Here is a 14,241-nt window from a genome sequence, read left to right as displayed (position 1 = left end):
AACTAGAAAAGCAAATGGCTCTGGGAAACAAATAATAACTAGGGAGCCAGCCAGCTAATGTTAGCTAACTAGCTAACAGTACACTTTATTTTGAAATGATAAGACTTTCTGTCAAAATTAGAATTGTGTAATATCTGAAATTGTAGCTAGCTAACGCTAGACACTCTTGCCTGTATACATCAATTTGCATCATGGACATGTCTCTCTGTCAGGAATGCCATACCACAGTTGCCGTTAGTTTGAAGATGTAATCCGGAGACAGGTGTTTTCTCCATCTCTTCAGCTATCATACTCTAATTCCACTGATTTCAAAACTTGATCCTCCAGAAAATGGAGAGCAACACTTATGCAGCTCCACTACACAAAAAAATATTTAAAAGCCACGTTTGACAGGATTACCAACACAGACTGACGAGCTCAAATAGACAGACGCCTTCATTATGGCAGACAAATCCGAACTCCTCTCTCGGCATGTCCCGCTCACTCATTATCTCAGCCAATCATGGCTAGTGGGAAGGTTGCTAACTTTTTCTGTGGCTTAATAAACAACAAGGCTCGTAATTTAAAATTTTATTCGTATTTACAGATGGCATACAAGTTTGTTATTAAGGCATATGAAAGTTCATGTGTTCGAGAAGGCATTTCTTCCCCAAAATATTTTTCACATTCAAACGGCTCTTCTGTGAAGTCGTGACTTGCGACATACGCCAAGTTTCCTGAATCGGGTCACAAATGATAGTTCCACTAAGCATAAACCAGATGGGATGGTGTATCGCTGCAGAATGCTGTGGTAGCCATGCTGATTAAGTGTGCCTTGAATTCTAAATAAATTACAGACAGTGTCACCAGCAAGCACCCCCACATCATCACACCTCCTCCTCCGTGTTTCATGGTGAGGACCACACATGCGGCGATCATCCGTTCACCTACTCTGCATCTCACAAAGACACGACGGTAGGAACCAAAAATCTCAAATTTGGACTCGTCAGACCAAAGGACAGATTTTAACTGGTGTAATGTCCATTGCTCGTGTTTCTTGGCCCAAGCAAGTATACTATTATTATTGGTGTCCTTTAGTAGTGTCATGGTTACACCTGTCACCAGAGAGCGGCAGAGACTGTCCTAGAGACATTAACGACACTCAGGTGTGTCCTATTTACTCATTATGATTTCCCTGTTAAAAGATGTGTGTTTTCTGTTGTCCTTTTCTGAAGCTTGAATTATGTGCCATGTGCGTTTGTCTCCTGAGTGAGTTTTCGAGACTTAGTGTTTGTTGTTTTGCCAGTGTTACTGTGATCCTTCTGCTACCGTTTCTCAGTATAGTATCATGTTTATCCTTAACCGCTGATTCCTTGTCTGGTCTCTTCTCTGCACTTGGGTCCAACCTCACCATGTCACAGCAAGCTTCAGCCAACAACATGGACCCAGCAGAGATCACCCAGATCAAGAATGTTGAAACACACCAAGGAGCACTGCTCAGGCAGCAGCAAGAACTCTTCCATATATCAGAGTCCCTCCGGGCACTTCCCAACTCCCCCCAATCACAGTCCAACCCCAACCCAGGAGGAGCCAATGCCCACGTCTCATCATCCAGTGCTACAGGCGTCACCGTAGTTCCTCCAGGGACCCTGCACCGGGAACCTAAGATTCCAGCCCCCGAGCGGTATGATGGCCACCCAGGAGGATGCAATGTGTTTCTCACCCAGTGCTCCCTGGTGTTGGAGGTACAGTGCTCCTCGTTCACACCGACCGGGCCATGAACATCTACATAATCTCTCTACTCTCGGGCAAGGCCCTGGTGTGGGCAACGGTGGTGTGGGAAGAGCAGCCACCATCCTGCAGCTCCATATTAGCCTTCACTGCCGAGCTGCGACGAGTCTTCGACCACACAGTCTGCGGATGAGAAGCGGCCAGCCAAGGGGCCAGACCAGTGGCTGACTTCGCCATTGAGTTCTGAACCCTCGCTGCGGAGAGTGGAGGATGAACTGGCCTCATCAAGGATGAATTGACCTCTCGGGAACTGGGAGAGGACCTTGAGTCCCTGATAACGCTGGAAATCAGGGATTTCTACTTTTAAACTCAGACAAAACAGAGATGCTTGTTCTAGGTCCCAAGAAACAAAGAGATCTTCTGTTGAATCTGACAATTAATCTTAATGGTTGTACAGTCGTCTCAAATAAAACTGTGAAGGACCTCGTCGTTACTCTGGACCCTGATCTCTCTTTTGAAGAACATATCAAGACCATTTCAAGGACAGCTTTTTTCCATCTACGTAACATTGCAAAAATCAGAAACTTTCTATCCAAAAATGATGCAGAAAAATTAATCCATGCTTTTGTCACTTCTAGGTTAGACTACTGCAATGCTCTACTTTCCGGCTATAAAGCACTAAATAAGCTTCAGTTAGTGCTAAATACGGCTGCTAGAATCCTGACTAGAACCAAAACATTTGATCATATTACTCCAGTGCTAGCCTCTCTACACTGGCTTCCTGTCAAAGCAAGGGCTGATTTCAAGGTTTTACTGCTAACCTACAAAGCATTACATGGGCTTGCTCCTACCTATCTCTCTGATTTGGTCCTGCCGTACATACCTACACGTACGCTACGGTCACAAGACGCAGGCCTCCTAATTGTCCCTAGAATTTCTAAGCAAACAGCTGGAGGCAGGGCTTTCTCCTATAGAGCTCCATTTTTATGGAACGGTCTGCCTACCCATGTCAGAGACGCAAACTCGGTCTCAACCTTCAAGTCTCTACTGAAGACTCATCTCTTCAGTGGGTCATATGATTGAGTGTAGTCTGGCCCAGGAGTGGGAAGGTGAACGGAAAGGCTCTGGAGCAACGAACCACCCTTGCTGTCTCTGCCTGGCCGGTTCCCCTCTTTCCACTGGGATTCTCTGCCTCTAACCCTATTACAGGGGCTGAGTCACTGGCTTACTGGGGTTCTCTCATGCCGTCCCTGGAGGGGGTGCATCACCTGAGTGGGTTGATTCACTGATGTGGTCATCCTGTCTGGGTTGGCGCCCCCCCCCCCCCCTCCCTTGGGTTGTGCCGTGGCGGAGGTCTTTGTGAGCTATACTCAGCCTTGTCTCAGGATGGTAAGTTGGTGGTTGAAGATATCCCTCTAGTGGTGTGGGGGCTGTGCTTTGGCAAAGTGGGTGGGGTTATATCCTTCCTGTTTGGCCCTGTCCGGGGGTGTCCTCGGATGGGGCCACAGTGTCTCCTGACCCATCCTGTCTCAGCCTACAGTATTTATGCTGCAGTAGTTTATGTGTCGGGGGGCTAGGGTCAGTTTGTTATATCTGGAGTACTTCTCCTGTCCTATTCGGTGTCCTGTGTGAATCTAAGTGTGCGTTCTCTAATTCTCTCCTTCTCTCTTTCTCTCTCTCGGAGGACCTGAGCCCTAGGACCATGCCCCAGGACTACCTGACATGATGACTCCTTGCTGTCCCCAGTCCACCTGGCCGTGCTGCTGCTCCAGTTTCAACTGTTCTGCCTTATTAATATTCGACCATGCTGGTCATTTATGAACATTTGAACATCTTGGCCATGTTCTGTTATAATCTCCACCCGGCACAGCCAGAAGAGAACTGGCCATCCCACATATGCTCTCTCTAATTCTCTCTTTCTTTCTCTCTCTCGGAGGACCTGAGCCCTAGGACCATGCCCCAGGAATACCTGACATGATGACTCCTTGCTGTCCCCAGTCCACCTGGCCGTGCTGCTGCTCCAGTTTCAACTGTTCTGCCTTATTAATATTCGACCATGCTGGTCATTTATGAACATTTGAACATCTTGGCCATGTTCTGTTATAATCTCCACCCGGCACAGCCAGAAGAGGACTGGCCACCCCACATAGCCTGGTTCCTCTCTAGGTTTCTTCCTAGGTTTTGGCCTTTCTAGGGAGTTTTTCCTAGCCACCGTGCTTCTACACCTGCATTGCTTGCTGTTTGGGGTTTTAGGCTGGGTTTCTGTACAGCACTTTGAGATATCAGCTGATGTACGAAGGGCTATATAAATAAATTTGATTTGATTTGATTTGATGACTACCGCCTCAGAGAGCTTGAGACAGAGCTTTTTTGACACCACCCCAAGTTCCCGGTATCCTGAGCAGCCCAAGCCCCCCGAACCCAGCATTGAGGAGCCCATACAGCTGGGACGCACACGTATGAGCCCCAGGAGCGTGACCGGTGCAAGCTCCTGGGGAGGCAGAGGTCTCGGCCATCTCCGTGCTACATGCCCAGAGCTAATGGGAAATGCCAGGGCTAGCCAGGACAAGGGAAGACCCTGACGTGCTGTGAAGTTACCTCCCGGCAACCCAGTCACCGTCTGTCACTACCTGCAACCCTCCACTGGGACAACCGTCAGCACCAGATTCAAGCCTTTTTGGACTCCAGGGGCCACAGATAATTTCATTGATCAACACTTCACCAGAGAATTACACATCCGCTGCGTGAAATCCCTCTGCAGATTCAAGCCCACGATGGATGCCTCATTGGTTCTGGCCAGGTGGAATATCAGACCAAGCCCATTCTACTGCATGTTGGGGTGAATCACTCAGACTCTTAGTTTTCTTTTGATCATGGCTCACGAGAACCCTCCTATCCTATGGTACCTCTGGCTAGTGCTACATAACCCAATGTTCCCCTGGTCCACGGGACACCTACTGGACTGGGGTAAGAACTGCCAGACCAAATGTCTAAGACCACCACATAGAGCCTCACCACGTCCCCCAGCATCCATTGAAGGCCAAGAATTTTCTGCCCCCCCCCCCGAATACTTCGACCTCTGGGAGACCTTCAGTACGAGGCAAGCAGCCACCATCCCTCCTCATCGTCCATACGACTGCACCATAGAACTCTTACCAGGCTCCACCCCTCCCCGGGCCATCTTTACTCCCTCAACATCCCCAGCTGGTGCAAGTTTCTTTTTTGTGGGAAAGAAGGATGGAGGTCTGCGTCCCTGCAGTGACTACCGAGGGCTGAACAGGATCACGATTAAGAATCGTTAACCCCTACCGCTGATGTCTGCCACCTTGGAGCTGGCCCAGGGGGCCCAATTCTTTACCAAACTGGACTTCAACAATGCTGGTAATCTGGGAGGAATTAGGGAGGGAGATGAATGGAAAACTGCCTTTAACACTCCTAGTGGCCACTGAGTATTTAGTCATGCCATTCGGATTATCGAACTCACTGGCAGTCTTCCAAGCATTGGTCAATGACACTCTTAGGGATATGTTGAATCGGTTCATCTTTGTTTACCTCGACAACATCCTGATCTTCTCCAAGACCCTTCCAGAACACATCCTGCATGTCCACCAAGTCCTGAGCCGCCTCCTGAAGAGTCAGCTATACATCAAGATTGAGAAGTGTAAATTCTACGTATCCCAAGTCTCTTTCCTAGGCCACATTATCTCTACCGCCGATATCCAAATGGACCCTGTTAAGGTTAGCACGGTCACTGACTGGCCCCATTCCGCCTCCCTCAAACACATCCAGCAGTAGAGGTGGATGCCTCGGACACTGCAGCAGGGCCGGTCCTTTCACAGCGGAACAAGGGGGACAACAGAATGCACCTATGTGCCTTTCTTTCCAAGCAGTTCTCGCCAGCAGAACATAACTACAATGTAGTCAACCGGATGCTCTTGGCAGTCAAGTGGGCCCTTGAGGGGTGGAGACACTGGTTAGACGGGGAACCTCATCCTTTCGTGATCTGGATGGTCCATAAGAACTTGGTCTCCATTCAAGAAGCCAGGAAGATGAACGCTTGGAATGCTGGGTGGGGTCTGTTTTTTAACAGGTTCAACTTCACTCTAGCCTATCGCCCGGGATCCAAGAATCAGAAAGCAGATGCCCTGTCCCACCAACATGATGTCTCATAATCCCCAGCTCCCGCATTGTGGCTCCCATGTTATTGAGTATAGAGACCAGAGAACCTGACCCCGGCGGGGGTCCCACTAACTGGCTTTATGTTCCGTGATCAGCCCATTCCCGAGTGCTACAATGGGGACACTCCTCTAAATTAAATTGTCATAATCGGACAGGGGTTAATCGGACATCTGGAGTTCCTGAGGCTGAATTTCTGGTGGCCCAACATGATTGAGGATGTAATGTCCTTTGTTGTGGCCTGTTCCACCTGTGCCCAAAACAAGTCCTCACAACAGTGACCGTCTGGGTTTCTCCAACCTCTGCACATCTCCAGCTGGCACTGGATCCCAACTGTTCGTAGACTTTATCACAGAGTTACCTCCATCCTAGGGCTTACCATTATCCTGGTGGTTTTTGTTCTGTTCTCTTAGGCAGTCCATTTCATTATCTTACCCAAGTTGCCCCCAGCGAAGGAGACCGCTGATCTCATGATTACCCATGTCTTTCGACTACATGGACTTCCCCAGGACATTGTCTCGTCTGGGCGGAGTATGCTCATAACACACTGCTACACTCGCAGTTCGAGTGTCAATTTGGCTTCACCCTCCCCCCCTGTTTCCTGAGCAAGAGAATGAAGCAGGGGTGCCATCAGCTAAGGCGTTCATTCGACAATGGCGCTGCACCAGGATCAGAGCGCAAACCTCCTTGCTCTGCTCATCTGCCTGTCACCAACACCAGGCAAACCGACACTGAAGGCCTCTTCGGCTCCTCCGACTGGGTCAATGAGTGTGGATGTCCACCCGTGATCTTCCCACCTGCGTAAGCTTGCTCCACGCTACCTATGACCATTCAAGATCCTGAGTCGCATCAACCCTGTCACCTATTGTCTCCAGCTTCCCAGGTCTATGAGGGTCTGTCCAGCCTTCCATGTCTCCCGTCTCAAGCTGGTAGGGACCAGTCCCTTCTCTCCCCCCACACCTGCCCCTCCGCCCCCTTGACTTGTCGATGGTCGATCGTCCTACACTTTCCGGCATCTGTTGGAGGCTCATCGGGTACCTGGTGGACTGGGACGGCTATGGCCCCGAGGAGCGGGCGTGCGTACCTGCCCAGGACATCCTGGATCCAGAACTTGTTCGGGACTTCAACCAACTATGTGGTGGTTGCCCTGGCTCCACGGCTGGAGCCGCTCCTAGAAGCGGGGGTACGGTCACGTTTCCACTTGTTACCAGAGACAGTCATAGAAACAATAACAACATTCAGGTGTGTCCTATGTACTCATTATGATTTCCCCTTTAAGAGAGGTGTGTTTTATGTTGTCGTGTGCCTTATGTGCCAAGTGCCTTTGTCTCATGAGTGAGTTTGAGACTTAGTGTTTGTTGTTTTCCTAGTGTTACTGTGATCCTTCTGCTACCGTTTCTCAGTAAAGTATTATGGTTATCCTTAACTGCTGATTCCTCATCTGGTCTCTTCTCTGCACCTGGGTCCAACCTCACCATGACACAAGTAATGGTTTCTTTGCAGCAATTTGACTATCAAACCCTGATTCACGCAGTCTCCTCTGAACAGTTGATGTTGAGATATGTTTGTCACTTGAACTCTGTGAAGCATTTACTTACTCTGCAATCTGAGGCTAGTAACTCTAATGAACTTATCCGTCACGGACGTCGTAAGAAGTGGACCAAAGTGCAGCGTGGTGAGCGTACATTTCTCTTCTTATTTAAAATGTCGCCAACAAAACAAGAAATGCAAAACAACCGTGAAGCATACAGGGCTAAGTGCCACGAACAAAGATTACTACCCACACTGAAAGGAGGAAAAAAAGGGCTACCTAAGTATGATTCCCAATCAGATACAACGATGATAGACAGCTGTCCCTGATTGAGAACCATACCCAAAACATAGAAATAAAGAAACATAGAAAACAAAACATTGAATGCCCACCCCACATCACACCCTGACCTAACCAAATAGAGAAATAAAACAGCTCTCTAAGGTCAGGGTGTGACAGGATCCTCTGCAGCAAAGTTAACTCTGGGTCTTCCTTTCCTGTCCTCATGAGAGCCAGTTTCATCATAGCGCTTGATGGTTTTTGAAACTAAACTTTAAAAGTTCTTGACATTTTCCGGATTGACTGACCTAATGTAATGATGGACTGTCCTTTCTCTTTGCTTATTTGAGCTGTTCTTGCCATAATATGGACTTGGTGTTTTTCCAAATTGGGCTATCTTCTGCATACTACCCATATCTTGTCACAACACAACTGATTGGCTCAAATGCATTAAGAAGGAAAGAAATTACACAAATTAACTTGTATCAAGGCACATCTGTTAATTTACATGCATTCCAGTTGACTACCTCATGAAGCTGGTTGAGAGAATGCCAAGAGTTTGCAAAGCTGTCATCAAGGCAAAGGGTGGCTACTTTGAGGAATCTGAAATATAAAATATATTTTGATTTGTTTAACACTTTTTGGTTACTACATGATTCCATATGTGTTATTTCATGGTTTTGATGTCTTCACCATTATTATTATACAATGTAGAAAATAGTAAAATAAAGAAAAATCCTTGAATGAGTAGGTGTGTCCAAACTTGACTGGTACACTATATATTGTATATACACTACATGATCAAAAGTATGTCGACGCCTGCCCACCGAACATCTCATTCCAAAGTCATGTAAATTAATATGAGGTTGGTTCCCCCTTTGCTGCTATAACAGCCTCTACTCTTCTGGGAAGGCTTTCCACTAGATGTTGCAACATTGCTGCAGGGACTTCTATTCAGCGATGAGCATTAGTGAGGTTGCGCACTGATGTTGGGCGATTAGGCCTGGCTCGAAGTCTGCGTTCCAATTCATCCTAAAGGTGTTCGATGGGGTTGAGGTCAGGGCTCTGTGCAGGCCAGTCAAGTTCTTCCACACCCATCTCGACAAACCATTTCTGTGTGGACCTCACTTTGTGTACGGGGGGAATGTCATGCTGAAACAGGAAAGGGCCTTCCCCAAACTGTTGCTACAAAGTTGAAGTACAGAATGGTCTAAAATGTAATTGTATCCTGTAGCGTTAAGACTTCCTTTCACTGGAACTAATGAAAACCATGAAAAACAGCCTCATACCGTATTTTCCTCCACCACTTTACAGTTGGCACTATGCATTCGGGCAGGTAGAGTCCTCCGGGCACCCGCCAAACCCAGATTCATCCTTCGTACTGCCAGATGGTAAAGCATGATTCATCACTCCAGAGAACGTGTTTCCTCTGCTCCAGAGTCCTATGGCGGCAAGCTTTACACCACTCCAGCCGACGCTTGGCATTGTGCATGCTGATGTGTATGCTGGCATTGTGCAGGCTGCTCGGCAATGGCAACCCATTTCATGAAGCTCACGACAAACAATTATTGTGCGGACTTTGCTTCCAGAGCCAGGTTGCGACCAAGGAAAGACGATTTTTACGCACTACCCACTTCAGCCCTCAGCGGTCCAGTTCTGTGAGCTTGTGTGGCCTACCACGTCGCAGTCTGAGCCGTTGTTCCCCCTAGACGTTTCCAATTCACATTAACAGCACTTACTGAAATAGCCGAATCCATTAATTTGATTTGAGTATCCACATACTTTTGTGTATATATAGCATATATATGTGTGTGTGTGTGTGTCTATTATTGTGATACATATTTGATTCATTATTGTGTCCATTGTTTTCAGTCTAATACGGTTAATAGCTCAGACCAACATGCCTTAGAGATGGGTCACAGTCTGTCTTTTCCTAGAAAGATTAATCAGATCTGTTCCAGTAAAATGGCCATAACATTGTTTGTTAAAGTTTGCTTAACAAATTGGATATCTCTTTAAAATGTATTCTGTTCCATTCTGTTACTCTAGTTTGTAAGGTTAGTTTCAGCCGGCTATGTCTGGAGACTGGGGAGACCCACCAGACGTTGAAAGTGGCTGTCTAGATTATCTACAACGAATTGAATAACACTTTGATTGTTATTTATCACATTTCCAAATTTCCATTTTTTTTTGTAGTTTATAGGTCTGTGTCTGTGTTGTCTGGCCCAGGAGGTTATTGCAACAAGGTCCCAAAAGCTGAGCGATACTCTGAGGTTTTATATTACATACAACATCTCCCTTTAATCAGATTACAGGATATTCTAACCCTAATCTGGACATAGGTTTTTAGTTGTTTGCTTGATAGCCACATCATACAAGGGTAACACTATTAGCCTGAAACAATGCTATTCTATATGTGAATGGCTTGATATAGGCATATGGAGTAGTAATTTTTGCATGAATGTAAATGTCCCCTGGTCTTTAGGGTGCCTTTGCCTGGCTTCTACCTCTCTCTGATCTTCTCTCTGAGTGATAAGGGAGTCATATCTGTGTCTCGTCTCTCCGTCTTCCTTCACTACCCCTCCACACCTCCCCATCCCATCTCCTCCCTTCCCCACCTCCCTCCTCCTTCTCCTCCCTCTCTCATCAGTGCTCTCTCAGACAGTGCCGGCTGGAGTCTCGGTAAACTGGGCGTTTCATCCCATTCGCTCATTATCGCTAAGCCTTCATTGCCAATAATAAAGATTTCTCGGGCTGCTCCACTTTTGAATTTAGAGGAAATTACATTGAACAACAGGGAGCCCATGGCTCTAAATGTTTAATTAGAGTTGATAAACACAAGGGGATCAATCACGACTAGCGAAAAGGGGCTGAGAGAGAGAGGGGCTGTGAGATAAAAAGAGAGAAATGGGAGAACGAGAGTGGGAGGAGAGAGAGAGAGAGAGAGAGAAGTTACTGTATATAGTTGCAGTGTTCTTTCTCCCTTTCACCAGTAGCATACAGCTGTAGTGACGTTGAGATACTTCTGCCATCCACTGTGGACATTAAAATGCAGCTGCCTTATAGACTCAGACTCTTATAATAAAGAGTGTAAAGAGATGTTGGAAAGGAAAGGATAAAGAGATACAAGGCCAGATGGAACGCAATCTGCAGCAAATGATAAAACTGCATGCAGGGAAGTGAGTTGAGGAACTAGATAAAGAGTGTTGGACAGAAAGTAACAGAGAGGAAGAAGGTATTTGCATTTTAAAGATACTTGTACCTGTATTGGCTTGAAACACTTACATTACATCTACAACATCCAACATATTCATATGGCAGAGAGAAAGGAAGGTGAGAAAGTACCTAAGAAAATTGGAAGGAGCAGAGCAGGTCTAGGATGGAAATACTTGTTACAGCCGGTAGACAGAAAGGCAGACAGGCGGGCTGCTGTAGTATATTGCAGGGTGGATGGCACACAGACATGCAGACAGGCAGGAAGACAGAGCGAGCAGGCAGGAAGACAGAGCAAGCAGGCAGGCAGAGACAGAGACAGAGACAGAGACAGACAGACAGACAGACAGACAGACAGACAGACAGACAGACAGACAGACAGACAGACAGACAGACAGACAGACAGACAGACAGACAGACAGACAGACAGACAGACAGACAGACAGACAGACAGACAGACAGGGTTGTGGAGATGGCTGGCTGTGTAATCCTCCAGGGTGCCATGTTTCTGTCAGCCATCATCTGGGTGAGTCACAGCTGTGTTCCGGTAAGATGCCGTCACATGCACTCTCTCTCACCGACATCACCGTGATTCACCGTGCCTCACAGTCGCAGCATCAATTAGGAGAGAGGTTATACCATGGCCCACAAAATCATGTTCACACTATCGTGCCGAACCTAACCATACAATACTGTTTTGGCTCAAATGTCTTCTCCTCAGTCGACTCAGTAGTGTGAAAATGGTATTAGACTCAAACGGACACTGATGTGAAGAGTCTAGCAAGATACAAGCAGGGAGGGACAATATGTGCAGGTAAGATAAACTGTATAGCTGGATTACACATGGCTGTACTCTGAGCAGGTATTAGTCCACAGACAGTTAATACTGATCAAATGATCAAATCAATTACAGTGGATGACATAATGATGTCAAATTAGGTCATTGTGATTTGAATGTTGTGTCTGCACAATCTGCCTGCAGAGTGGAGAGAGGACAAGTTAGATAGGTTTGCATTCCAAATGGCACCCTATTCCCTACATAGTGCACTACTTATGCGCCCTGGTCAAGAGTAGTGCACCATACAGGGAACAGGGTGCCATTTGGGCCACTGACAGGGAGATGTGAACTCATCAGTCCAAATGCAGAAGCTGCCGTACTGTTCAGTGTCTCATTTCAAGTGGATAGAGCAGCTATTGGCATTTCTTTGGCATGCTTAGGTAGGCTACCTCCAGGGAATTGACTGCACAGCCAAACTCAACAGTAGGCCGAAATATAGTTGGGTGATATGGGGTGACACGTGAAATGCCATGTGTACAGTCGTGGCCAAAAGTTTTGAGAATGACACAAATATTAATTTTCACAAAGTCTGCTGCCTCAGTTTGTATGATGTCAATTTGCATATACTCCAGAATGTTATGAAGAGAGATCAGATGAATTTCAATTAATTGGAAAGTCCCTCTTTGCCATGCAAATGAGCTGAATCCCCCAAAAACATTTCCACTGCATTTCAGCCCTGCCACAAAAGGACAAGCTGACATCATGTCAGTGATTCTCTCGTTAACACAGGTATGAGTGTTGATGAGAACAAGGCTGGAGATCACTCTGTCATGCTGATTGAATAACAGACTGGAAGCTTCAAAAGGAGGGTGGTGCTTGGAATCATTGTTCTTCCTCTGTCAACCATGGCTACCTGCAAGGAAACACGCGCCATCATCATTGAGTTGCACAAAAAGGGCTTCACAGGCAAGGATATTGCTGCCAGTAAGATTGCACCTAAATCAACCATTTATCGGATCATCAAGAACTTCAAGGAGAGCTGTTCAATTGTTGTGAAGAAGGCTTCAGGGCGCCCAAGAAAGTCCAGCAAGCGCCAGGCCCGTCTCCTAAAGTTGATTCAGCTGTGGGATCGGGGCACCACCAGTATAGAGCTTGCTCAGGAATGGCAGCAGTCAGGTGTGAGTGCATATACACGCACAGTGAGGCAAAGACTTTTGTAGGATGGCCTGGTGTCAAGAAGGGCAGCAAAGAAGCCACTTATCTCCAGGAAAAACATCAGGGACAGAATGATATTCTGCAAAAGGTACAGGGATTGGACTGCTGAGGACTAGGGTAAAGTCACTTTCTCTGATGAATGCCCTTTCCGATTGTTTGGGGCATCCGGGAAAAAAGCTTGTCCGGAGAAGACAAGGTTAGTGCTACTATCAGTCCTGTGTCATGCCAACAGTAAAGCATCCTGAGAACATTCATGTGTGGGGTTGCTCCTCAGCCAAGGGAGTGGGCTCACTCACAATTGTGCCTAAGAACACAGCCATGAATAAAGAATGGTACCAACACATCCTCCGAGAGCAACCTCTCCCAACCATCCAGGAACAGTTTGGTGACGAACAATGCCTTTTCCAGCATGATGGAGCACCTTGCCATAAGGCAAAAGTGATAACTAAGTGTCTTGGGGAACAAAACATTGATATTTTGGGTCCATGGCCAGGAAACTCCACAGACCTTAATCCCATTGAGAACGTGTGGTCAATCCTCAGAGGCAGGTGGACAAACAAAACCCTACAAATTCTGACAAACTCCAAGCATTGATTATGCAAGAATGGTCTGCCATTCAGTCAGGATGTGGCCCAGAAGTTAATTGACAGCATGCCAGGGCGGATTGCAGAGGTCTTGAAAAAGAAGGGTCAACACTGCAAATATTGACTCTTTGCATCAACTTCATGTAATTGTTAATAAAAGGCTTTGACACTTATGAAATGCTTGTAATTATACTTCAGTATTCCATAGTAAAATCTGACAAAAATATCTAAAGACACTGAAGCAGCAAACTTTGTGGAGATTCATATTTGTGTCATTCTCAAAACTTTTGGCCACGACTGTATGTACATTTCATAAAAGTATATAAGAATTTTAAGACTGCCATTCAGTTTGTGCTCAGCTGCCATTTCACTTATTTCAATCTTAATACTAGGGGATAGTTTCATGTTTTCGACATATTTTGGAAATGTTTAAGACATATTTTAGATGTTGATTTCCTTCCAGAAAGCCTCTGATCACGCTTTCCTTGGCGACATCGTATCATGTCACCCAACCGCCAGCACATATCAAAGACGCGTAAAGAAATTGGTTGCAACTCCATTTTCTTCCTCTTCCTGTACCATTGATAACTGAACGTTCATGGGTATGAACATGACAAGTACATTTTTTTACAAAAAATAAGAAATGAAAGAATGACAGGGTCTGTGACAGTTAATTAACTCTAGTGTTAAGCAATCAGAGCCAATGAGTGAGGTTGAGTTTTCTGTTATTTCATCTTCATTGACAGACTCCTGAA

Source organism: Oncorhynchus mykiss, chromosome 11, assembly GCF_013265735.2.
Source record: "Oncorhynchus mykiss isolate Arlee chromosome 11, USDA_OmykA_1.1, whole genome shotgun sequence".
NCBI classification, from domain to species: domain Eukaryota; kingdom Metazoa; phylum Chordata; class Actinopteri; order Salmoniformes; family Salmonidae; genus Oncorhynchus; species Oncorhynchus mykiss.
This window is presented reverse-complemented; position numbering follows the sequence as displayed.